General features: G+C 48.6%; 1 pseudogene; it reads left to right on the plus strand.

Moving 5' to 3' along the window:
• Positions 1-1,909: 1,909 nt before the first annotated feature.
• LOC142989498 (sodium channel protein type 5 subunit alpha-like) lies at positions 1,910-26,830 on the plus strand (annotated as a pseudogene).
• Positions 26,831-27,693: the final 863 nt, after the last annotated feature.

Raw genomic sequence — 27,693 nt, forward strand, 5'->3', positions numbered from 1 at the left:
TCTCTCATGTCCTCTCTCATGTCCTCCCTCCTGTCCTCCCTCCTGTCCTCCCTCCTGTCCTCTCTCATGTCCTCTCTCATGTCCTCCCTCCTGTCCTCCCTCATGTCCTCCCTCCTGTCCTCCCTCATGTCCTCCCTCCTGTCCTCTCTCATGCTCTCCCTCCTGTCCTCCCTCATGTCCTCCCTCATGTCCTCCCTCCTGTCCTCCCTCCTGTCCTCTTGGCGTGAGAGCTTCTTGTTTGTTGTGGTTTTCAGCCCTTGACAGTGACTCAGCAGCTGTGTGTACAAACGGCAACATCAAAGGAGTTTGAAGAACAAAACTTTATTGAGAGACGAACCACAAACACACATGAGCAAGCTATTCCTACAGTCACACACACACACACACACACACAGTGTGTACGTGACTAGGTTAGAGCAGAATGGAAACCATGACCAGCTCACCAGTACCTACTGTACTTAACATACGTGTGTGTGTGTGTGTGTGTGTGTGTGTGTGTGTGTGTGTGTGTGTGTGTGTGTGTGTGTGTGTGTGTGTGAGAGTGACTGGGTGACAGCTTTTGATAAGAAAGAACAGAGTTTTGTGCTTTGATGTAGACACACACACACACATACACACACACACACACACACACACACACACACACACACACACTATGGAAATCAGATTTGGGAGCTGTGAAGAATAAATGCATGAAGGGTTGAAAAATGAGGCCTGTCAAGTCATTCAATTAGGATCCAAGGCAGATGGCCTGGACACACACACACACACACACACACACACACACACACACACACAGCCTCATTGTGAGTGGTATTATTTAGTTTGCTCATATTTTTCCTCCACACCTTGAAGGTATCGGTCCATGAAGGCATCGTCTGATATGAAACCGGTCCATGACCTTAAGAAGGTTCTGGACCGCTGCGCTCCCTCTCCTCTTCTGTTCTCCAGCAGCTCCTCTGCTGCACAGCTCCCTTTGCTCCTCTGCTTCACATGTGGACCTCAGAAGGCTCCACTCTTCCTCTCTCTGTCCTCTCACTCTTCTTCTGCAGTTATCAAGTCGTACTGTTGCTTTGTGTCTAGTAAAGTCTGTCTATCTGTCTGTCTGTCTGTCTGTGTGTGTCTCTCTCTCTCCCCCCCAGAGCCACAGAGCTAGTGTGTGTGTGTGTGTGTGTGTTGTATTTATCTGCTTCCTTGTACATGCAGCTCTTCCCCTCCTCACATATCTACAGTTATGTGGATGAACACGTTGTGATTGTCCTCTCAGGCTGCCTGTAGTGTTTGGAGACGGCAGGCAGCAGGAGTGATTGATTGTAGTTCATCAGGTCGCAGCCAATCAGGAGGCGTCTTCAGTCTGATTGCTGCTCTGACTCGCTACTGAATAATTAGTGAAGTTCTCTGTCCGTCCTGAGCTGCAGATTAATGTAATCATCATCCAGTGTGAGAGTGAAGAAGTGTTTCAATCATTGTGCGGTGCTGAAGTTCTGACACACTCCACACACTCTCACTTTCTCCTTCATGAACTCTCTAAGCCGCTCAGGAGGAAGTGTGCGAATCAAACGCTTCTCATCTCACGGCTCAAGAATCCAAAATGTATTCAGAGTGTTGGAACCTGCCACCATTTTGTTCCAGTTTGAAGCTTCTTCCTCCACACTGAAGCACTTCATCAGTAGTTTAGTTGAGCTCAGATGTTCCAGCGTCTCCAGGGTCAGAGATCAGACACACACATTGTGTTGTATGTACACACACACAGTGTGTTGATACACTGGTATGTTTGTTGTCTCCAGCCTTTCATGATTCCACGATCGCGGAATTTTCTAAGATAAGTCAAGAAAATCCACAAAATGTGCCGCAAAATTTAAGACATTACAGCAAAAATGTCCATGAATTTGGCAGTGTGTAACCGTGGTGACAGGCAGTGTGTGGTGGGTTTGCTGATGTGTGTGCTGTGTGTGTGTCTCAGCTAGTAAACTGGGCGAGTCAGCAGCAGGATCAGGATGAGAAGATGGCTGCCTGTGTGTTTCCAATGGGACCAGAGAGCTTTCAGCGCTTCACGCCGGACTCCCTGGCGGCCATCGAGCAGCGCATCGCCCAGGAGGAGGCCCGACGCAAGAAGCAATACCAGGAGGTACACACACACACACACTCACTCACTCACACACTTACTCACACACACACACTCACTCACTCACACACACACACTCACTCACTCACTCACTCACTCACTCACTCACTCACTCACTCACTCACACACTCACTCACTCACTCACTCACTCACTCACTCACTCACTCACTCACTCACACACTTACTCACTCACTCACTCACACACTCACTCACTCACACACTTACTCACACACACACACTCACTCACTCACACACACACACTCACTCACTCACTCACTCACTCACTCACTCACTCACTCACTCACTCACTCACACACTCACTCACTCACTCACTCACTCACTCACTCACTCACTCACTCACTCACTCACACACTCACTCACTCACTCACTCACTCACTCACTCACTCACTCACTCACTCACTCACTCACTCACTCACACACACTCACTCACTCACTCACTCTCTCACACACACACACAGGTGTGTAATGTGTAGTCATTGTGTTTGTTGTGTCAGGACCTGGGTGACGTTGAGGTCCCTCGATCCCGGGCCGACCTGGAGGCAGGAAAGCAGCTTCCACGCATCTTTGCTGACGTCCCGCCTCACCTGCTGGGCGTCCCCCTGGAGGACATCGACCCTTACTACTTCAACAACCAGAGGGTGTGTGTGTGTGTGCTCTCTCCCTCTCTGTCTCTCCCTGTCTCTCTGTCTCTCTGTCTCTCTGTCTCTCTGCCTCTCTCTCTGTCTCTCTGTCTCTCTGTCTCTCTGTCTCTCTGCCTCTCTCTCTGTCTCTCTGTCTGTCTCTCTGTCTCTCTGCCTCTCTGTCTCTCCCTGTCTCTCTGTCTCTCTGTCTCTCTGTCTCTCTCTCTGTCTCTCTCTCTGTCTCTCTGTCTCTCTGTCTCTCTGCCTCTCTCTCTGTCTCTCTGTCTCTCTGTCTCTCTGTCTCTCTGTCTCTCTGTCTCTCTGTCCCACTCCCCCCCCCCCCCCCACACACACATACACAGTGTGTTTTGAGTGAAGGTGTGTGTTCTGTGTTTCCTCTGCAGACCTTCATAGTTCTGAACAAAGGGAAGGCCATCTTCCGTTTCAGTGCGACCTCAGCTCTGTACCTGCTCAGCCCCTTCCACCCGGTCCGCAGGATAGCGGTCCAGGTCCTGGTCCACTCATATCCTCCCACATGTTTACCTTCAACTCACTCTGCTTATGTTTACAAATGACATGAGGCGTCTGTGTGTGTGTGTGTGTGTGTGTGTGTGTGTGTGTGTGTGTGTAATCAGAATAAGAAGTAGACTCACGCGGCTCAAACCGCCACAGACTTTAACCTTCATGCTGCCTTCTGTTCTCTCCTTCTTTCCTTTCCTTTCTTGCCTCATGTCTTCATCATATTTCTAGAAGAAGGTGTATTACTACACCCAGAGCACATCACTTCCTGTTTACATTACCCATCATCCCTAGCATGTCTGATCCCGTGTTGTTTGCGTGTCTCAGTGTGAAGTGTGAAGTGACGGACATGAAGATGGGTTCTCTAGCTTGTGCCTTGTTTACTGAACTGAACCGCTGTTAGGTTTGGTTGATCATCTAAAGGAACCAAACACACGTCAGAGCCGTCTTCCTTCCCTGGGTTTTTGACGAGCAGCTGCTCAAACGTCAGAACCTCCAGGGTCCGGCTGAGGGCCCGGAGCCAAACGTCCCCCTGATGCCACGCTGGCGTCCGCCCAGGCTGCAGACGGCCCAACATGACAGCTATTACTTCACACCCCAAAACGCAACACATACACGCACACACACACACACACCTCACACCTGTCTATTTTTACCATGGGAGACGGCTGCGTGTGTTGAGAGATGTCGGGCTCGTGGACACGCTGCTGTTGTCAGGGGGATAAGTGGGTGAAGAGGTCGCCAGCAGAGGTGTGCCGCTGCTGAAGTGTGTGTGTGTGTGTGTGTGTGTGAGAGAGAGAGAGAGAGAAGGGAAAACAAAGCAGTGTGTTCTGATGGGCGAGCGGCTGCAGGTGTAAGCATGTGTGTTGAAGTGTCAGTGAAGTTGTGTGTTTGTCTGCTGGAGTGTGTTCTGGATCGCTGCCCAAACACACTGGCGCCACGGTGACACACACACACACACACACACACACACACACACACACACACCCTGCATTGTGTTTCCATGTCTGAGCAGCTCACACACAGTAAACACAGCACATATCTTCATCCCAATCTTCAGCCGCGGCTCTGAGCGTCGCTCGCCCGCCTCTCCTGGTTCGTCAGCCTTGTGTGTGCTGATGCCCCGCCCACTGACACTGTGATTGGTTGGTGCTTTATGGACTAACATGTCTGTCAGGAGTTGGTGTTGTGAGTGTGTTAGCTGCTTCACAGACGTGTTAAAGCATCAGTGATGGCTTCATGGTAACATAGCAACATTGTGGCTGGCGTTGGTGCTAATCTGGAGGCTGCAGGTTGTTAGATTGTTGTATGGGCGCTGCAGGATGTGTGTTTGCTGCGGAGGAATGAAGGGGGGGGTGGAGGTGTACGGTGGCCCGGGCGGTGCGGGGCAGCGGGTCTCCATCACGCCGTCATCATTTCACACAGGCGCTGGCGGACATTTGTGTTGTTTGTAACCACATTATCTCACCGCCGTTACAGCTGGAACTCAATCAGCGCGGCGACTCTGAGCGAGTTTGGGCCGCCGTCACGCAGCGAGCGAGTTCCCTCTCCCAGATTACAATAATTAGGGTTCATTTATAGCTGTGATTGGCAGCTCGCCGCCGTCTCACTGAGTCTCTCCCACCTCATCACGTGGAGCTGAAGGTGATAGTTAATGTGCACTGCTGGGTCTGACAGTTTGGAAAGTTAGAGCTGCACATAATGTGATGATGAGACAGGAGCCCCCCCCCCCACCCACCCCCCTCCCCCTGATAATGCATAATCATTTGAATCAGAGGGGAAACCTTCACTTCCTCTTTATTTGGCCCTGATAAGAAATCAGCTGAAGAGATCTGAGAGAGAAAACTCACAATCACATTAGCATGACGTCCCCACACACACACACGCACGCACGCACACGCACACACACACACACACAGCACAGCAACACATGACGGGTAGTATGTAGTATGTTGTCATAGTAAGGTAATGATGTCATGTGTGATTGAGCCTTAACCTGCTCACATTGTTCAGTCTGTTCATCATGTGCACCATCCTGACCAACTGCTGCTTCATGGCCATGTCAGAGCCTGCATACTGGGCCAAGTACCTGGAGTGAGTACACCTGTCTGTCTGTCCGCACGTCTGTCTGTCTGCACGTCTGTCTGCCTGTCTGACATACTGCTCTGCCCCCCCTCCCCTCAGGTACACATTCACAGGTATCTATACCTTTGAGTCCCTGATTAAGATCCTGGCTCGAGGGTTCTGTGTGGGACCTTTCACTTTCCTGAGGGACCCCTGGAACTGGCTGGACTTCAGTGTCATCACCATGGCGTGAGTCACACACACACACACACACACACTCACTCACTCACTCACTCACTCACTCACTCACTCTCTCACAAACACATGATAGCAACAACCAAACAGTCAAGCGTTTGTTGTGGTTTAACACTGAAGCTCTCACGTCGGAGTGTCCTTGAATGCATCACAAAGGCTCCTGATCACGCTGCGTTCAGGCGTGTGCTAACCTGCCAGTCCAGCCTGTGAGTCAGGTATTGATCCAATCACTTCATTCTGATCATTTATCTTCCTTGTCCCTGGAGCCTCTGATTGATCTCCGCCTGATCGCTTACCAAAACAAACCGCACCGATATTCAATCAGTCGGTCAGTCAGTCAGCCGAGCGGCCGGGTGACACCGGTGAAGTGGAGGCTCAGGTGCTTTGAGGATATAAAGGTTCTGAGACCCAAAGGCAACAGATTAACAATTATTAGTTCAGATTGATTAGAGTTGATTGACAGGTGAATGATAAACTCCCTGTTTGAGTCACGTGACTCAGAGTCTGCATCTGATCGGCAATGAGGTGAAATAATGAATGAAACAAACTCAGATGAGTAAAATGCTGCACAGTCACACTGACATGTTCATCACATGACTCTGACCCAAACAGGAAACTCACCGCCCACTGGTGAAAGGCATTCTGGGACATCACTGAACTAAATGACCAATTCATAAAAAAGGAATCAATGTTTCACAGTTTCCTGTGAAAATACATTAAATAATGCAACGGCCTCATCCTTCTATCCTGACATTAGCACCACACACACACACACACACACACACACACACACACACACACACACACACACACACACACACTCTTTCAGGAGGAGTGTGTCCTTGAACTGAAGGCCTTCCTGAGGTCAGATGGATCTTTAGCAGGACAGGAGCACATAAGTCACTTCTCCTATCACACACACACACACACACATGCAGGCAAGCACGCATGCACGCACACACGCACACACACACTCATTCACACACTCAGGCAGTGTAGAGGTTGGAGTTCATACGTGTTCCCTGGCCCTCTTCGTCTCTGGGCCTCTGAGGATGAGTGGTGCTCTCCGTCCCGTCGGCCTTTGCGGTGTGAAGTGAAGTCACTTCCCTGTTGGTCTCTCTGCGACCCCCTGTGTTATAATTCAATCAGCCTGCCAGTCATCGCCGGTGAAATATGATCCATAAATGAGGGCCGTTAGCAGCTGGGATCAGATGACTCCATCTGACCGCTGCCCCAAAATGGCCACCGAGGCCTGGCGCCGTTGTGTCTCTGACTGATTGAATCTGAGGGAGCTGAGATCTGTTATCACATTTGACCACCTCAGTCTGTGTTTGTTGGGGAAATGATTCCAGCTTTCATGGATTTTGTTGTTTCATATCAAAGAGAGGACAGAATATTTTTTTATCAAAGGTTTATTCATTGTTTATATAATCGACTCACCAGGATGTGTTCAAAACACAAATTCAGGAAGTCAAGGTCAGCAGCTCTAACAGTGTGACCTTTAGATGACCCCTGGAGCTCATTCTTAACTAAGACTAAGCTAAGCAGTCGCTCAATAATCAGTCATCAGTAAAATCAGTAATAAGCTGCTGTTCACACTAATTTATAGCAAAATCATTTGTAACACACACACACACACACACAATTGTGCTGAAAGAAATAATGACTTTCTACAGAAGCAAACAATAATGAAGTCATAATCAATGGAGAACAAAAGAAGAAGAGTTGTGTTTGATTCAGTCTGAATGTCTTCTTCTTCTGACCCTCAGGATCGCTGTCAAACCCCCACAATGCCTCTGTGCTCACTGATACACACACGTGTAAGACTTCAGATTAAAGATCAATATCTGCTGACATGAGCTCGTCACATGATCTTATCTTAGATGACATTTTGGCCACTTGGGGCGCTGCTGTGCAGAGAGTGAAGTCTGCTCTGTATTGACAGTCTTTATGTGTGTGTGCTTGTTTTGTTCGTTGACTTCCTCCACAAACGCAACCGTGGTACTCTGCCCCCTACAGGATGTTAACAGAGTTTATCAAAGTAGGGAACCTGCAGGCGCTGAGAAGCTTTAGAGTGCTGAGAGCCCTGAAAACGATCTCAGTCATCCCAGGTAAGGCGTCACCACCAGGGGGCGAGCAGAGCGAACCCCCTCGTCCTCCTAACCTCCCTGTGAGCGTCCTCTCCTGTCCGTCCCATCAAAGCTGTTGCCGTCCCCCCACTTCCTGCTCTCTGACCAATCAGGCTGTGACCTGGTGACACGCCCTCTACTAAAGGAAGTGTCACCAAGGAAAAAACAGAAACGACAAAGTCAAGTCATCGTCAACTGGAGACGTTAATATCTGAGTCTGACATTGGATTCATATGAGTGATGAGAGCGTAAAGGCTGAAGAGGCATAAAAGCAATAACACATAGAGTCTTTATAGCTCTTTGTATCATGCTGCCAGAACTGTTCCAGCCCTTCAGGAGCAACAATGCTAGCTAGCAGACATTAGGCTACACACTCACAATATAAATAATATTCCTACAAATATGGACTATGTGTATTAGACTTTATATTATTTTTAACCAAGTACGTGTCAAATGTAAGAAAATTCTTTATTCTGTGAACATTCAGCTGCTAAAGTAAAGCTAAGTTAACTGCTATACTGTTTGTGATGCTAGTTGAGTGATAAGCATGCACAGACACTTTGAGGGAATTTAGCCATTAGATTGAATATTTATGTCTAAATGGATCCAGACTTTATTTTGGCTCCAGTTTTCACGATGCTGACGGTTCTGATTTTACCTTCTTACAAGTCCAGTGTCTGTCTGAAGCCTCCATGGACCTGAGCTGTCTCTACTGTGTCTCTACTGTCTCTACTGTGTCTACTGTGTCTCTACTGTGTCTACTGTGTCTCTACTGTGTCTCTACTGTCTCTACTGTGTCTACTGTGTCTCTACTGTGTCTCTACTGTCTCTACTGTGTCTCTACTGTGTCTCTACTGTCTCTACTGTGTCTACTGTGTCTCTACTGTCTCTACTGTGTCTCTACTGTGTCTCTACTGTGTGTGAGTCCTGTAGCGTGGGCTTGTTGTGGTCATCCTGTGTGTGTGTGTGTTGCAGATATGTGACTGAGTTTGTGGACCTGGGTAATGTGTCCGCCTTAAGGACGTTCAGGGTGCTGCGAGCGCTCAAAACCATCTCAGTCATCCCAGGTGAGGAAGAGGACGGCTGGGGAGCGAATCAAACGCCCCCCGCCCGCCTCAGAGCGCTGCCTGTGCTGCACACTAACTCAGTACTACACTGGGCCGCCCACTCTCACTTCTTCTTCAGTGGTAGATGGTTTGCAGGAAGACTGCACTTTGATCTGATTGGTTGGCAGCTTTAGACAAAATGGCTGACAAGCCTCTGTTGTCTCCACGCTGCATGTTAGCACGCAGCGCTAATCCCTGTTAATGCCTGACATGTTATAAACAAGCTTAGCCTGATTCACATTCAGCCTCAGTCGATCTGTCTTCTTCCTGTTGTTTTCTCCAAATGTTCCTTTCTCTGTGTGTGTGTGTGTGTGTGTGATGTTACTTTGTTCTTTTGTCACAGTGGCATTAAACAAACACGGCTGTCAGATGGAAACCTTGATTCTGTGTCAGTATGTTTCACAGGCGTGTGTTTCCACCTGACAGCAGCATGTTGTGACGTGTTCATGCTAAGATGGCTGACGTCCAGTAGCAGACGTGTACGCTCGCTCTTTAGGTTCAAACCTTCAGCAGTGTGAGCGCCGTCCTCATGCTGTCTGTGTGTCCAGACGTGTGCACGGAGCCTGAACGCCGCTCACATGTATGTTTATATGATCACACGCTAACAGGGCAGAGATCCTTAACATGTGTTCGTTTGATTTCACCCCAAAATATTCAGGGTTCTTCAGTGTGTTACTTTGTAATTGTGAGGCAGTGATGATCACACACATGTAGCGTGTGGCTGATCACACACATGTAGCGTGTGGCTGATCTAACACATGTAGCGTGTGGCTGATCACACACATGTAACTGGTCCACATGCGTGTCCTGTGGCGGCGGCCATCTTGGTGAATTTGACATTTAAACATTGTTGCTAGGGACCTTTTAATTTTAAACACTTCTGCATGTCAGTAAAGAACAACCCGGTGAAGTTTCTTTACATTGTTTACGTTGTTTAGGTTCACACACAGACACACACACACACACACACACACACACCGTACACACACACCTACAGTAGACAGAAACTTCACCGTGTAATTAAATTTTTAGCTAGAAATAATTCGGACATCTTTTCAGCTGGAATATATCATGATTATTAATGTGTGTGTGTGTGTGTGTGTGTGTGTGTGTGTGTGTGTGTGCGTGCTGGTGTGTGTACGGTGTGTGTACGGTGTGTGTGTGTGTGTGTGTGTGTGTGTGTGCGTGCTGGTGTGTGTACGGTGTGTGTACGGTGTGTGTGTGTGTATGTGTGTACGGTGTGTGTGTGTGTATGTGTGTACGGTGTGTGTGTGTGTGTGTGTGTGTACGCTGTGTGTGTGTGTATGTGTGTGTGTGTGCATGTACGGTGTGTGTGTGCGTGTACGGTGTGTGTGTGTGTGTGTGCGTGTGTGTGTGTGTGTGTGTGTACGCTGTGTGTGTGTGTGTATGTGTGTGTGTGCATGTACGGTGTGTGTGTGCGTGTACGGTGTGTGTGTGTGTGTGTGCATGTACGGTGTGTGTGTGCGTGTACGGTGTGTGTGTGTGTGTGTGTGTGTGTGTGTGTGCGTGTGTGTGTGTGTGTGCGTCTGCAGGCCTGAAGACCATCGTGGGCGCTCTGATCCAGTCTGTGAAGAAGCTAGCAGACGTGATGATCCTCACCGTGTTCTGCCTGAGCGTCTTTGCTCTGATTGGTCTGCAGCTCTTCATGGGGAACCTGCGTCAGAAATGCGTTCGCAGCACGACTCACTGCGTCAACGGCAGCCTGCCGGCCAACGCCTCCTTCTACTGCAACAACAAGACCTGGACCTCTGTCAAGGAGTTCATCAGTGAAGAAGGTCAGCTGGTGTGTGTGTGTGTGTGTGTGTACATCGCTCATATCAAAAGCTTCACGTGTGGCTCTACATACTAGCCTGTCTGCCTGACGTGGTGTGACGTGAGGTGGCGTGGTGTGACGTGAGGTGGCGTGACAAATCTGTTGATCCAAATGTAAAGGTGCTGATTGGTCGTGGAGACTCTGATTCTTCATGATCTCAGCACCTTCAGTCAACTGAGCAACGACTCATATGGAGACAAAGGGCAAACCACACAGGCTTCTTCTTCTGCAGACACATGTGTGTGTGTGTGTGTGTGTGTGTGTGTGTGCTGTCTTTAGTACTAACCACAGTGCCACACACACACTCGTATTTATGCAACACATTTCCCACTTTAGTCTCCTCTCCTCTCCTCTCCTCTCCTCTCCTCTCCTCTCCTCTCCTCTCCTCTCCTCTCCTCTCCTCTCCTCTCCTCTCCTCTCCTCTCCTCTCCTCTCTTCTCCTCTTCTCTCCTTTCCTCTCCTCTCCTCTCTCCTGGTCTCCTCTCCTCTCTCCTGGTCTCCTCTCCTCTCTCCTCTCCTCTCTCCTGTCTGGCTCTAATGTTCTTTCTATTTATTTGTCTCCACTTTGCGTTCCCATCCATCACATGAGTCCAGTTGTCCCCTCAGGCTGCCGTATCGACCTCTAAAAGCTGCTGTGAAACCTGAGAGTGGAGCTTCTCGGCGAGTCCGGCCGCCCGCTCGCCGCTCGCCGTGTTCGGCGGGAGATCAATGGTGGACGTCCTCCATTTCCCATCATGCCCTGTTTGTTGTTTGTCTGTCTGGGCTGGATAAATAAGTAAACATCACAAACATCAGGCGGCTTCCTGTTGGCTGCTGCTCATATTTCCAGCAAACTCAGCTTTTAAGTCCAGGAAACCAAACAAATGGATTGTTTCTAATCAGTCAATTTATAATCAATGTGTTGACACAAGAGGCTCCACATTACGACACGTGTGTGTGTGTGTGTGTGTGAGAGCTGACAGAGACAAACTCACTCATGTTGGAAATCACTTCAAAGGAATGTTGGAGGGATTGATGTAGGTTCTGCTGTAGGTTCTGCTGTAGGTTCTGCTGTAGGTTCTGCTGTAGGTTTCTCTTTGCGTGATGTTGCAGATGAGGTGTGTGTGTGTGTGTGTGTGTGTGAGGCTTGTTTGTGTCATTTGCTGCTGAGATGAAAAACCGTCTGCTCTCTCCGTATCCTGCAGAGACAATTTTCCGCCTCTGTAAAATCTTCTCCCGATGTGGTTGCTGAGGAGAAGAAGCCTCATTAAGTGTCTGCCTGTGTGTGTGTGTGTGTGTGTGTGTGTGTGTGTGTGTGAGAGTGATGAAGCTCAGGTAATGACTTTATTCTTGCAGCGAGCGGTCGCCCGGCTCGTCTCTGAGCAGCTTCTCACGCTGACACGTCTGAGCTTCATCTGCTCAGTTTGGACCTCCTGACCCGTGTGTCACATGGCCTCAGCCTCACGCCACCTCCTTGAGTTTTTATAGCTCCAAAATAAAAGAGGAGATCACTCTTTTAACAGCTGTAAACCTCAGTGTCCTTATAAAATACAGACCGGTCATCAGACGCTTAGACAACCAAAGACATTTAGTCAACACTTTATTCTGACCACCGGCCGTTTCAAGCACATTAACGTTCACATCATCAGGAACAAAGCTGCACAGCTGTCATGTGGAGGAACACGGAGCTGAGGTGGAAGAACACACACAGCTTCAGAGCCTCACAGCTGGAGGGAACGGAGTGACCGAGTAACAGAGGAAGGAGGCGTGGGCTGGGACTCTGTCGCCTCATAGACGCAGTTTCAGTCTCTTTGCTTTAAAATCATGACTTGCTGAACAATCTGTGAATGTTCCAGATTACTGCAGCTCTCCTGATACAGACCGGGTATTATATGAGATGCTGACTGCCAGAATGAGCTCAGTAGAAGAAGATTTTCCCCTCTGGGTTTAAATGAACCGCAGCTCTGAGAACGCTCTTATTTTGAAAAGCTGTTGCTCTGTTACTGATGGTTGCGTAACAGCAAGCAAAGTGAAGCAGACAGACGGAGAATCTCTGCATCAGAAACACTCCCTGACCTTAAACGCCGGCGTGACATTTTCATCAGTTTGCCTTACGGGAACACGTCATGTTTAATTCAGCGCCACACGCGTGTAACTCCACATGGACGCATCAAGGTGGGGCCGCCGTCTTTACTGCACGAGGCTGAATGGAGACAGAGGACATGATGACGTCACACGGTTGGCCACAAAGACGCACAAACTAATTATCTTTTATTGTGCATTCCCACACAAATCTGATTTTTCAAAATCAACAAAACACAAATTATTGACAATATTGACTTTAAAAAACGATTTTTATCAAATGATTGAAACACAGATGAGCTGTGCGGTTCAGGTCAGTTCTGTGGTTCTGTCCCTGTAGGAGGATTCACCGCGGCCCTGTTTGGACCTGGACCATATGTTGAGAAACCTGGATGTCAGGAATGTTTGAGTGAAGTTTGCTGTTGTTTGTTTCTTAGATAACTTCTACAAAGTGGAGGGGGAGAAGGACGCACTGATCTGTGGGAACAGCAGCGACGCAGGGTGAGTCCACTTCTACCATGGAGACCAAGTCCTGATGTCGTGTGTGTGTGTGCTTGTGTGTGTGTGTGCACTACTCTGTCAGTGATGCATTTTAAACATGCGTTTGTGTTTGTGAGGCACGATATGCTTTCACTGCTGATGGTAGGCGCCATATCGATGTGTGTGTGTGTGTGTGTGTGTGTGTGTGTGTGTGTGTGCCATAAGGCTCTCGGCACCCCCTCCTCTGTTATAAAGGGTTAAAACATTATGTTAAAAGCTGCATAGATCAATAACTCTACTTGAGTATTGAAAACATTTTTCAAAATGGTGGTTGATTTATCCTCTGTGTGTGTATGTGTGTGTGTGTGTGTGTGTGTGTGGGTGTGTGGGTGTGTGTGTGTGTGTGGGTGTGTGGGTGTGTGTGTGTGTGTGTGTGTGTGTGTGTGTGTGTGTGTGTGTGTGTGTGTGTGTGTGTGTGTGTGTGTGCATTGACGTAAGAGCTCTCTTGGTTGCAGTGAATGTGACATCTGCCCAATGTTCAGCCAAAGACACAAAGGAGCCTTCAGCACCTAAACACCCTCCACAGAGAGATAACACAGTGTGTGTGTGTGTGTGTGTGCGTGCGTGCGTGTGGCTGTGTGTGCGTGTTTGTGTGTGTGCTTGTGTGTTTGTGTGTACGTGCGTGCATGTGTGTGTGTGCGCGCGTGTGTGTGCGTGCTTGTGTGTGTGTGCGTTTGTGTGTGTGCGTGTGTGTGTGCGCACGTGCACACACACAAACAGCTACAGTCAGAAGCTCTCCTCTCCTGCTGTGCTAAACCTTTTGTCTGAGTTATTGTACTTTCTATATTCCCTCTGTGTGTGTTTGTATAAAACCTTATTCCAAAATGCTTCACAGTGAAACACATTCACACACACATTCACACACACATTCACACACACACACATTCACTGATGGCAGACGAGCCGACCTGTCCATCAGGGGCAGAGAGGGGTCCAGTGCTCTGCTCCACTCTGCCAGGCTTCTATAGGAGGAGTCTGGACCTGAACCAGGAACGTTCCAGTCCCTCCCTGAGTTCTGCTGCTGGGAGCTTTAGTACTAAAGTTACTGGTGCTGTTGAAGTGATGAAGAACTACAGGTGATGAAGACCAGCAAGTCTAAACCAATGGAGCCTCTCAGTTAGCCTCAGCACAGCAACTACAAGAGATCCTCAGTTCAAATCTGCAACCATCATGAAACAACAAACAACAGTTCAGCAACTTCTTCTTCTTCTTCTTCTTCTTCCCCATACCCTACCAACGCTATACCGTCACCATAGCAACCAAATCAATGGCTTTAAACACTGTAGCCACCAGCATCGCCACGGCAACCGCTGACCTCCTCAGTGACCGGCAGACGTTTAGGACTTGGAGACAGAGCGACCTGGAGACAGAGCGACCTGGAGACAGAGCGACCTGGAGACAGAGCGACTTGGAGACGGAGCGACCTGGAGACGGAGCGACCTGGAGACAGAGCGACCTGGAGACGGAGCGACCTGGAGACAGAGTGACCTGAAGAGATAGTGACCTGGAGACAGAGCGACCTGAAGAGAGAGTGACCTGGAGACAGAGCGACCTGAAGAGAGAGTGACCTGGAGACAGAGCGACCTGAAGAGAGAGTGACCTGGAGACAGAGTGACCTGGAGATAGAGCGACCTGAAGACAGAGTGACTTGGAGACGCAGCGACCTGGAGACAGAGCGACCTAGAGACAGAGCGACTTGGAGACGGAGCGACCTGGAGACAGAGCGACCTAGAGACAGAGCGACTTGGAGACGGAGCGACCTGGAGACAGAGCGACCTAGAGACAGAGCGACTTGGAGACGGAGCGACCTGGAGACAGAGCGACCTGGAGACAGAGCGACTTGGAGATAGAGCGACCTGGAGACGGAGCGACTTGGAGACGGAGCGACCTGGAGACGGAGCGACCTGGAGACAGAGCGACCTGGAGACGGAGCGACCTGGAGACAGAGCGACCTGAAGAGAGAGTGACCTGGAGACAGAGCGACCTGAAGAGAGAGTGACCTGGAGACAGAGCGACCTGAAGAGAGAGTGACCTGGAGACAGAGCGACCTGAAGAGAGAGTGACCTGGAGACAGAGCGACCTGAAGAGAGAGTGACCTGGAGACAGAGTGACCTGGAGATAGAGCGACCTGAAGACAGAGTGACTTGGAGACGCAGCGACCTGGAGACAGAGCGACCTAGAGACAGAGCGACTTGGAGACGGAGCGACCTGGAGACAGAGCGACCTAGAGACAGAGCGACCTGGAGACGGAGCGACCTGGAGACAGAGCGACCTAGAGACAGAGCGACTTGGAGACGGAGCGACCTAGAGACAGAGCGACTTGGAGACGGAGCGACCTGGAGACAGAGCGACCTGGAGACAGAGCGACCTGGAGACAGAGCGACTTGGAGACAGAGCGACCTGGAGACGGAGCGACTTGGAGACGGAGCGACCTGGAGACGGAGCGACCTGGAGACAGAGCGACCTGGAGACGGAGCGACCTGGAGACAGAGCGACCTGGAGAGAGAGTGACCTGGAGACAGAGCGACCTGAAGAGAGAGTGACCTGGAGACAGAGCGACCTGAAGAGAGAGTGACCTGGAGACAGAGCGACCTGAAGAGAGAGTGACCTGGAGACAGAGCGACCTGAAGAGAGAGTGACCTGGAGACAGAGTGACCTGGAGATAGAGCGACCTGAAGACAGAGTGACTTGGAGACGCAGCGACCTGGAGACAGAGCGACCTAGAGACAGAGCGACTTGGAGACGGAGCGACCTGGAGACAGAGCGACCTAGAGACAGAGCGACTTGGAGACGGAGCGACCTGGAGACAGAGCGCAGGGACCAATGTTTACAGACGGGCCACTTTATTGACACAGAGCAGCCCACACTGTTGACAGAGATGGATGGTCTCACCTGCTGAGCTGAGCTGAGCTGAGCGTGTTGATCGTCACCTCGTCCTAATCTCCACACAATCTGTGTGTGAGGAAGCTTGACCATACAGGCTCAGTTCTTATACAGGCTCAGTTCTTATACAGGCTCAGTTCTTATACAGGCTCAGTTCTTATACAGGCTCAGTTCTTATATAGGCTCAGTTCTAACCCATAAGACCATAAAATATGATAGCGTGTTAAAGAGAAGGCTGGATGTTGTACTTTGTCCCTGGATAGTTTGTGAATAATGGCTTTGAGTTGAGGGAAAAGATCTGAGACAGTCTGGAAAAGGTTAAGTAGCCATTATTCCATTTGGCTTTCATTCCTGTAAATGAAGCCGAGCCTGACACGTTTTTCCTGCAGACTAAAGAAAGTCTCTTAGTCTGTGTGGCATGAAAGGATTCCCACAGAAATAAATAGAACACTGACATTTTCCAAGGTGACAGCTGAACTGAGCGGCAAAAACAATGGAGGCTAACTAACAGTGAAGGCTCACAGGAAGCTACAGAGACCAAACCTCCACCAAGGCCCAGCACCTAACTAAACATGCATCCCTGTCTTTGTTTGACCTTTATAATCCGACCTCTCGACCTTGAAAACCTCTCACAGTTCATTGAATGATCCCTCTCTGTATTAGTAAATCAATAATCAATACAGTGTGATCGGCTCTGGATGGAGCTGTGGAGCTGCTGAAGATCAATTCAAGCTCTCACTGAATCAGGGACACTCACAATGGAAGTGAGTGTCCTTCGTCTCTGCTACCACCTAGTGGCGACCTGGTGGTGTGACAAGCTTGAATGGTTGTCTATGGACTTAGATAAGGATCCAACTCTAAAACAACTGATCCAGATCCTCTGCTCAATCTCTCTCTCTCTCTCTCTCACACACACACACACACACACACACACACACACACACACACACACACACACAATAATCTCCCCCAGCAACCTGCGCTGAAATACAGTTGCTATAGCGATTTTAAGTACGCTCTTCCTCCCAGCAGGTCACAGGGAACAACATGGCACAGAGTATGAAGACACACACACACACACACACACACACACACACACACACACACACACACACAGACAGAGCAGGAGCAGCTCTGACTTTATTAATGCAGTTACAATAAGTAGAGTTTCAACAGAATCATCTGGTGTGTGTTTGTGTGTATGTGTGTGTGTGTGGTGTGGGTGTGGTGTGTGTGTGTGTGGTGTGTGTGTGTGTGTGTGTGCGTGTGTGTGTGTGTGTGTGTGTGGTGTGTGTGTGTGCGTGTGTGTGTGTGTGTGTGTGTGTGGTGTGGTGTGTGTGTGTGTGTGGTGTGTGTGGTGTGGTGTGCGTGTGCGTGTGTGTTTGTGTGTATGTGTGTGTGTGTGCGTGTGTGTGTGTGTGCGTGTGTGTGTGTGTGTGTGGTGTGGGTGTGGTGTGTGTGTGTGGTGTGTGTGTGCGTGTGTGTGCGTGTGTGTGCGTGTGTGTGTGTGTGTGGTGTGGTGTGTGTGTGTGTGTGCGTGTGTGTGGTGTGGTGTGTGTGTGTGTGTGTGTGCGTGTGTGTGTGCGTGTGTGTGTGTGGTGTGTGTGTGTGTGTGGTGTGTGTGGTGTGGTGTGGTGTGCGTGTGCGTGTGTGTGTGTGTGTGTGGTGTGTGTGTGTGGTGTGGTGTGTGTGTGTGCTTTCTGCTCTGCAACACTGCACACAGGACACAAGGGGACCAAAGTGTTCTGGCTGCTGTCTCTCTTTTTGCTGAGACACATTTAAACTGAACAATAACTTCACACGACACCACAGAAGAAGAACGCAGACAAAAAAGAAATCTCATCGAAAAGTTGATGCTTCTTCATCCTTCATTTTCTGTTTTTACTTTTGAGAGAGAGAGAGAGAGAGAGAGAGACAGAGAGAAAGAGAGAGAGAGGGAGAGAGAGAGAGAGAGAGAGAGAGACAGAGAGAGAGAGAGAGACAGAGAGAGAAAGAGAGAGAGAGACAGAGAGAGAGAGAGAGAGAGAGAGAGAGAGAGAGAAAGAGACGGAGAGAGAGAGAGAGACAGAGAGAGAGAGAGAGAGAGAGGCTCCTTTCAGTGTGACTGGGGTTTTTTAAGTGCCGTCCCTCCATCAACAGACAGAGGTGTGTGTGAGAGATAAATGCTTACCCTCACACACACACACACACACACACACACACACACACACACACACACAGCCTGTTATACACTCTTCTCGTTTCTCTCACCTTGTGTTCTTTCAGCATTTTCCAAACCTCTCACACACTCTCTTAATGTCTTAAAGCTCTCTCTTAAAACACACACACACACACACACACACACACACACCTTCAGTCAACCCATCATACACACTTCACATCCACTTCCCCCACTCACATGCCACCATGTTGACTCACTTGCAATGAGATGGATAGATCAAAGTGGAAGAATGACACACACATTGTGCGTGCGTGCGTGTGTGTGTGTGTGTGTGTGTGTGAAGCATTGGCCTTGCTCAGGGTTGGTGTCAGCCTAACTGGAATCAAGATGACTGACTTTATGTGACGACTTGGTACTCGCTGTGTGTGTGAGTGTGTGTGTATGTGTGTGTGTGTGTGTGATTTAAAGCACTGTTATCCTGTCAGCATGTTGTGATCAGCTGTTTACTGTAAGGTTTGGATAATGAGCTATGCAGAGTTTCTTGATCTCGTTGTCATTGATTGTTGTGGCGTCCAGCAGCAGCAGCTGATGATGAAGGTGTTATCATCAGCTTCATGTTGCAGCATGTTAGCATGCTAGCATGTTTCTGTCTGTGAGCAGCAGAACCTTTGTTGTTAGGGTTTGGTTGTTTTGGGGATAAATGGCTCCTCAGCATTTAGTAACTGGATCAACCGCCAATATGAGCTTATTTCTAACCCCTATATCTAACTCCTATATCTAACCCTTATATCTATCCCCTATATCTAACTTCTATATCTAACCCTTATATCTATCCCCTATATCTAACTCCTATATCTAACCCTTATATCTAACCCTTATATCTAACCCTTATATCTATCCCCTATATCTATCCCCTATATCTAACTCCTATATCTAACCCTTATATCTATCCCCTATATCTATCCCCTATATCTAACTCCTATATCTAACCCTTATATCTAACCCTTATATCTAACCCTTATATCTAACCCTTATATCTAACTCCTATATCTAACCCTTATATCTAACCCTTATATCTAACTCCTATATCTAACCCTTATATCTAACTCTTATATCTAACTCCTATATCTAACCCTTATATCTAACCCTTATATCTAACTCCTTTATCTAACTCTTATATCTAACCCTTATATCTAACTCCTTTATCTAACTCCTATATCTAACCCTTATATCTAACCCTTATATCTAACTCCTATATCTAACTATTATATCTAACCCTTATATCTAACCCTTATATCTAACTCCTATATCTAACCCTTATATCTAACTCTTATATCTAACTCCTATATCTAACCCTTATATCTAACCCTTATATCTAACCCTTATATCTAACCCTGATATCTAACCCTGATATCTAACCCTTATATCTAACCCTTATATCTAACCCTTATATCTAACCCTTATATCTAACCCTTATATCTAACCCTGATATCTAACCCTTATATCTAACCCTTATATCTAACCCTTATATCTAACCCTTATATCTAACCCTTATATCTAACCCTTATATCTAACCCTTATATCTAACCCTTATATCTAACTCTTATATCTAACTCCTATATCTAACCCTTATATCTAACCCTTATATCTAACCCTTATATCTAACTCCTATATCTAACTCTTATATCTAACCCTTATATCTAACCCTTATATCTAACTCCTATATCTAACCCTTATATCTAACTCTTATATCTAACTCCTATATCTAACCCTTATATCTAACCCTTATATCTAACCCTTATATCTAACCCTGATATCTAACCCTTATATCTAACCCTTATATCTAACCCTTATATCTAACCCTTATATCTAACCCTTATATCTAACCCTTATATCTAACCCTTATATCTAACCCTGATATCTAACTCTTATATCTAACCCCTATATTTAGATTAGATTAGATTAGATTCATCTAACCCTTATATCTAACCCTAACCCAATATGAGCCTTGATTCGTTGTGAACATGTCTCTGGTCTCTCTTGATGAGTGCTGATTGTGCAGACACACTCTGGCATGTTGTTGTTGTCTGTTGTTGTTGTTACTGTAATGTTGCTATTATCAGCTTTATTACATTTCATGAGCGCTTGTTGAGTCATTGTTGAATTATTTACTGCATGAATTGATTGCTCTTAAACATTGGCGCCGTCATGCTTCTACACAATACAATGACACAACTTACAGACACACAAACACAAAGTTCAGACGTGCAGGAGAGGAAGATCATGAAAGTTTGTACACTTTAAAAAGTCAATAATACGTTGAGTTGATATGCCGTGTGTCCTTGTGTGTCCTTGTGTGTCCTTGTGTGTCCTTGTGTGTCCATGTGTGTCCTTGTGTGTCCGTCCGTGTGTGTGTATGTGTGTGTATGTGTGTGTGCGTGTGTGTGTGAGCTGGTTGTTTCCTCCATGGGGCTGCTGGGTGTGTGTGTGTGTGTGTGTGAGCTGGCTGTTTCCTCCATGGGGCTGTTGGGTGTGTGTGTGTGTGTGTGTGTGTGTGTGTGTGTGTGAGCTGGTTGTTTCCTCCATGGGGCTGTTGGGTGTGTGTGTGTGTGTGTGTGTGAGCTGGTTGTTTCCTCCATGGGGCTGTTGGGTGTGTGTGTGTGTGTGTGTGTGTGTGTGTGTGAGCTGGTTGTTTCCTCCATGGGGCTGTTGGGTGTGTGTGTGTGTGTGTGAGCTGGTTGTTTCCTCCATGGGGCTGTTGGGTGTGTGTGTGTGTGTGAGCTGGTTGTTTCCTCCATGGGGCTGTTGGGTGTGTGTGTGTGTGTGTGAGCTGGTTGTTTCCTCCATGGGGCTGTTGGGTGTGTGTGTGTGTGTGTGTGTGTGTGAGCTGGTTGTTTCCTCCATGGGGCTGTTGGGTGTGTGTGTGTGTGTGTGTGAGCTGGTTGTTTCCTCCATGGGGCTGTTGGGTGTGTGTGTGTGTGTGTGAGCTGGTTGTTTCCTCCATGGGGCTGTTGGGTGTGTGTGTGTGTGTGTGAGCTGGTTGTTTCCTCCATGGGGCTGTTGGGTGTGTGTGTGTGTGTGTGTGAGCTGGTTGTTTCCTCCATGGGGCTGTTGGGTGTGTGTGTGTGTGTGTGTGAGCTGGTTGTTTCCTCCATGGGGCTGTTGGGTGTGTGTGTGTGAGCTGGTTGTTTCCTCCATGGGGCTGTTGGGTGTGTGTGTGTGTGTGTGTGAGCTGGTTGTTTCCTCCATGGGGCTGTTGGGTGTGTGTGTGTGTGTGTGTGAGCTGGTTGTTTCCTCCATGGGGCTGTTGGGTGTGTGTGTGTGTGTGTGTGAGCTGGTTGTTTCCTCCATGGGGCTGTTGGGTGTGTGTGTGTGTGTGTGTGAGCTGGTTGTTTCCTCCATGGGGCTGTTGGGTGTGTGTGTGTGTGTGTGTGAGCTGGTTGTTTCCTCCATGGGGCTGTTGGGTGTGTGTGTGTGTGTGTGTGAGCTGGTTGTTTCCTCCATGGGGCTGTTGGGTGTGTGTGTGTGTGTGTGTGAGCTGGTTGTTTCCTCCATGGGGCTGTTGGGTGTCAGTGATCAGATGTGACTGCGTGGGCCCAATGTGACATGATCTGAATGTTGAATATCAATTATGATGAATATCTCAGTGTCTCCGTGGTGACACATGTGGGCGGGTCCCAGTCAGACGACCATAACAAGCTGCCAGTCGTAAACACTGATGAGGAAACAGAGCTGATGGGAGAGAGAGAGAGACAGGGGGAGAGAGACAGACTCGCTTAGAGAGAGAGAGACACAGAGAGAGAGAGAGAAAGACAGACTCGCTTAGAGAGAGAGAGAGAGAGAGGGAGAGAGAGAGAGAGAGAGAGACAGACTCGCTTAGAGAGAGAGAGAGGGAGAGAGAGAGAGAGAGAGAGAGATGAAGGCAAGGCTGCTGTTGATTTTACAGATGAATATCTCAGCTTTCAAAATGTTCCTCCACCCACTTTGTGTCCAAACCTGTGGTGTTACATTTACCACAGCACACAGTGAGTCTAGTGAGTGACATCACACAGAGCTCACAATCAAACTTAACTACTAACTAAAGTACAATATTGAGCTGTAATTTCACTCTGTGTGTGTGTGTGTGTGTGTGTGTGTGTTACAGGAAGTGTCCAGATGGCTTCGACTGTCTGAAAACAGGAAGGAACCCAAACTATAGCTACACCAGCTTTGACACCTTTGGTTGGGCCTTCCTGTCGCTGTTTCGTTTGATGACGCAGGACTACTGGGAAAACCTGTACCACCAGGTAAAGCCTTTGTGTGTGTGTGTGTGTGTGTGTGTGTGTGTGGGGCACAAGATAACGTGTGGCCAGAGTTCTACACCGTCATGCCATTGTCTTCAGCCATGTTTCTGCTCGTTACTGCCCCCCTGGGTGTTTGTAGGTATTGCATCTTGTGATTCTTGAACAACATACAAACTGAGGGTTTGTATGTGGTGAAGGTGAAATATGAACCTGCAGCAATTTGTTAGAGTTGTAGACAGAATGTGAAAGTATTTGACCATCAATGTTGTTGAAGTTTGTGTGTTTTTTTTTACAGACGCTGCGTTCAGCCGGTAAGACCTACATGGTGTTTTTCGTGGTGGTGATTTTCTTGGGCTCCTTCTACCTGGTCAACCTCATCCTGGCAGTGGTTGCCATGGCGTACGATGAGCAGAACCAGGCGACCATCGCCGAGGCCTGCCAAAAGGAGAAGGAGTTCCAGCTGGCAATGGAGAGGCTCAAGAAAGAACAGCAGGTCACTAACCAACTAACTAGACCTAACTAACTGTGAGAGAGAAAGAGAAGGATATCACTCACTAGACTTGAGTGAGAGAGAGAGACAGAGGGAGGGGGAGAGACAGCCAGAGAGAGAGAGCGAGAGAGAGAGAGAGAGAGAGAGAGAGAGAAGAGAGAGAGAGAGAGAGAGAGAGAGAGAGAGAGAGAGAGAGAGAGAGAGAGAGAGAGAGAGAGAGAGAGAGAGAGAGAGAGAGAGAGAGAGAGAGAGAGAGAGATATCATATCAAGAGTAAGAACACCCCTTTATTTTGTCCCAGAACTGAATACATTCAGATTTCCGATCCATTTAGTTCCTACATGATTGCATTTTTACACACACAATGCAAACACACACATCTGAAAATTGCGCCCCTGCCCACACACACAAACACACACATGCACCGGAGGGGGCACCGCAGGCAGCCAGCAGCCAGCGCCCGTGGAGCAGGATGGGGTTCGGTGCCTTGCTCAAAGGCACCTTGGCAGTGCCCTGGAGGCAAACTGGCAACTCTTCATCTGCCAGCTGCCTGTCCACGCTGTGTGGTCCACAGGGGAAATCCAAAATGTTACAATTACATCATGAGACACAGACAGACAGACGGACAGACAGCAATGTATGGAACATAACACTGACTGACTGACTGACTGACTGACTGACTGACTGACTGACTGACTGACTGACTGACTGATTGATTGATTGTCTATTTGCTCCCCCAGGCTGCTGCTCAGAAGACTCTGGACTCTGACTCCATGATGATCTCACCTGAACTCTCGCCCTTCGGCCCAGCGTTAGACAGCAGAGAGGAAAGGAGGCGGAGCCAGGCACTGGTGGGAGTGGCCGACATGGAAGCCAACCTATCAGAGGAGAAGCTTCTGCAGGTGGACATGATGGACGGGGGAAGGGTGAGGACTTGGAGGATCAAGTTTAAGTTGACCTCAAAGGAAATTGACCTTAAAGGAAATAAACATGTGGGCCATTTCCTGTCCTCTCCTCCTCCAGCCTATCCATCCCCTCCTCTCTCGCTCCTTCTCCACGAGGACGCGGAGAAGCAGTCAGGTCTCTTCCATCTTCAACTTCCGCCTAAGGAGCCGAGGCTCTGAGGGAGAAATGGCCGATGACGAGTACAGCGTCCCCGGGGACGTGATGGACGGCGTCGGGGGCCGGACGTACAGCGGAGGAACCTTCAGTGGCATCCTGCCCAACCCCTGGCCCAAGAGACGACCCAGCACCTACAGCAGCGCCAGCAGGAGCTCCCAGGTACTGCAGGCACAGGCACAGGCACGCAGACACACACACACACACAGGCACACACACACACACGCACGCACGCACGCACGCACGCACGCACGCACGCGCACACGCACACACGCACGCAGATGTGCATACACACATGCAGATGCAAGCAGACGCATGTGTGTATACACAAATAAAAATTTCATCTTATCTTACACTCACACGTGCACACACACGTGTACACCGGCACACACACGCACACACCCCCACACACAAACAATTTCTCTCTCTCTCACTCATTCAGTGTGTGTGTGTGTGTGTGTGTGTTGTCAGGTCTTCTATCCGACCCTTAATGTTAATGGGAAGCTGTTTGTTGCCATGGACCAGAATGGGGTTTCCTCACCGCAACTGCAAGGACAACTGCCTGCGTGCACCATGGAGAAGGTCAAGGAGGAGAGTGTGAGTACTGTGTGTGTGTGTGTTTGTGTGTGTGTGTGTGTGTGTGTGTGTCACAGTGGAAACAATGGTGGAGCCTGCAGCCATTCAGCACTCAGACATGTGAATTATGAATCAGCGCTTTGCATAGCTGCACACTGATATCATGACTAAAAACACACACACACACACACACACACACACACACACACACACACACACACACACACACACACACAGCTCAGATAACCACTGGTGTCCCCCATCTGCACCCAAGCCAACACACACACACACACACACAAACACACACACACACACACACACACACACACACACACACACACACACACACACACACACACACACACACACAAAATGACTTCCAGCTCCACATTGTGTGTGTATGTGTGTGTGTGTGTGTGAGGTATTGGGCCCCCTGATTGCTAGGGGGGCAGCACATCACACAAACTGTACATCTGTGACGTCACACACACTTTAAACCTTTGTGTTATTTTGGTCGTTACAAGAGACAAATTCATTTGATGACACGAAACACACACACACACACACACACATACACACACACACACACACACACACACTCACACACACTGTACACACTACACACACATATACACACTGTACACACCACACACACATATACACACTGTACACATGCACACACACACTGTACACACTACAAGCTCTATGTACACACACACACACACACACACACACAGGAAACCACGTGCTGCCGCTGCTCTCTGAACACACATGTGGATCATTTGTATTGATTTATTTGCTTTGTAAGGTTTACAGGTAGAACCTCATACCTCCACCAAGGCCCAACATGTAACACCAACACCCGCATCTCTGTCCACATCTGACCTCTATCATCTGACCTCTATCATCTGACCTCTATCATCTGACCTCTTGACCTTGAATGATCGCTCTCTGTATTAGGAAATCAATAATCAATCCAGTGATCAGTTCTGTATGAAGATCCATTCTGACTGTTTGTCCTTCAATCAGCTCCATGATCACAATCACAATCAGAATCGCTTATTCGCCAGTTAAGTTAACCCTTAAGAGGAATCTGCTCTGGTCCTTGGTGCGAACATGTATCATATAAAACAACATGTAACATATTAAACAACATGTAAGACAACATGTAACATATAAAACAACATATAAGAACAGCAATCAAACAAATACCAAACAAGATGATGCTGCTAGTTGCATATACGTGTGTGTTTGTGTGTGTGTGTGTGTGTGTGTGTGTGTGCACAGTCCTGCTGTTCAACCAGCTGACTGATGGACAGACGAGTGGGAAGAGGAGGGAGGAGGATGGAGCACACGCATAGTTGCCACGAAATGATACCATGGCAACACACATCAGCTAACAAAAGCTACATTAGTACAGAGCAGGTGTGTGTGTGTGTATGTGTCACCCTGGTTGTTCCCTGTCTGGTGGCACACCGACAGGATGTGGGCGGCGACCTTTGGGCGCATGTGTCACGTCTCATTGGAGGAACAGAAACCAGGAAGTGTTATGTAATCACACCTGGCCAGCTGCTGTGAGCAAAACAGCTGAGCTGAAGAACGACCACACACACCTGACTCCACCAAGAGAAGAGGAGAAGAGAACAATCATTTACACATAATCTCTCTCTCTTTCTCTCTCCTCTCTTTCTGTCTCCCCCTCTCTCTCTCTCTCTCTCTCCCCCCCTCCTCTCTCTCTGTTTCTCTCTCCCTCTCTCTGTCTCCCCCCTCTCTCTCTCTTTCTCTCTCCCTCTCTCTCTCTCTGTCTCCCCCCTCTCTCTCTCTTTCTCTCTCCCTCTCTCTCTCTCTGTCCCCCCCCTCTCTCTCTCTCTCTCTGCCCCCCCCCCCTCTCTCTCTCTCTCCCTCCCCCTCTCTCTCTCTCTCAGGTGCCCACCTCCACCACAGAGCTCAGTACGATGTTGTTGCCTCGTCCTTCGTCCACTCAGGAGTGTGAGCGTCGGGGAGGACTCTGAGCGCTGCCAGCTACCTGAGCGACGCCCTGGAGGGTGAGGTCATCAGACTGAAGGATCGTCAGGCTGTGTTGTTACCCTGATCTTTAAAAAAACAACTTACCCCCATGTTTCGGAGGGGAAGGTTCTGTTGTATTTGAAGTTGATAGTTTCTCTGCTGTCAGAGCAGTGACAGTCTCAGGTCGGCCACTAGGTGGCGCTGTGCTCGTCTTCACGGCTGCTCCTTCACCTGGCGTTACCGTGGCGTCTCAGCGTCCCGATCCTTCATCTGGACGGTCCCGTCTGATGATGGGACTTACATTCACACCTCGCATCAACATGGATCTGCTGATCTGGATTCTGCTGCGTTGTCATTGGCTCTCAGTCATTCTGTTGTTATGTGGCTCATCCTGATGGACCTGTCTCTCTGAGACCTTCGTCCATCTACAGCCAAACTATTCAGAGATCATTTCAGAAGGCACACTCATTCAGTCATTCACTCAATGACTGAATGAGTGTGTGTGTGAGAGCCTCAGAGCCAATCACAGTGCGAGGCAGAACACCTGTATGGGGTCAGGCCTGTGTGCGTCCATCATGTAGATGGACGGTGCAGATGAAGCTCTGGCTCATAGGTGGACCCATACAGCAGCACAGCGTGTTGACTTGATCATGTTGATTGTGTTGTTTGTTTTCTTCCTTGCAGCTCCTCATTCAGTTCAATCAGAATGTGAGTCAGGTCAGTAAGGAGGAGCTAAAGCCAGGAGCGTCTGCCTGCTGTGCATGTTTACAGAGCATCAGATTGACCTCTGCTTTCCCATCGCACATCAGTGTGGAGCAGCAAGTCGGCTCATAAACACTTATTCATTCAACAATCAATGCACAAATTGGTAGGAAATCTGCTTGAAATTCAATAGAATAGA

Source organism: Genypterus blacodes, unplaced genomic scaffold, assembly GCF_046128005.1.
Source record: "Genypterus blacodes isolate CSIRO-AG114 ecotype Tasmania unplaced genomic scaffold, CSIRO-AGI_Gbla_v1 ptg000433l_1, whole genome shotgun sequence".
NCBI classification, from domain to species: Eukaryota; Metazoa; Chordata; class Actinopteri; order Ophidiiformes; family Ophidiidae; genus Genypterus; species Genypterus blacodes.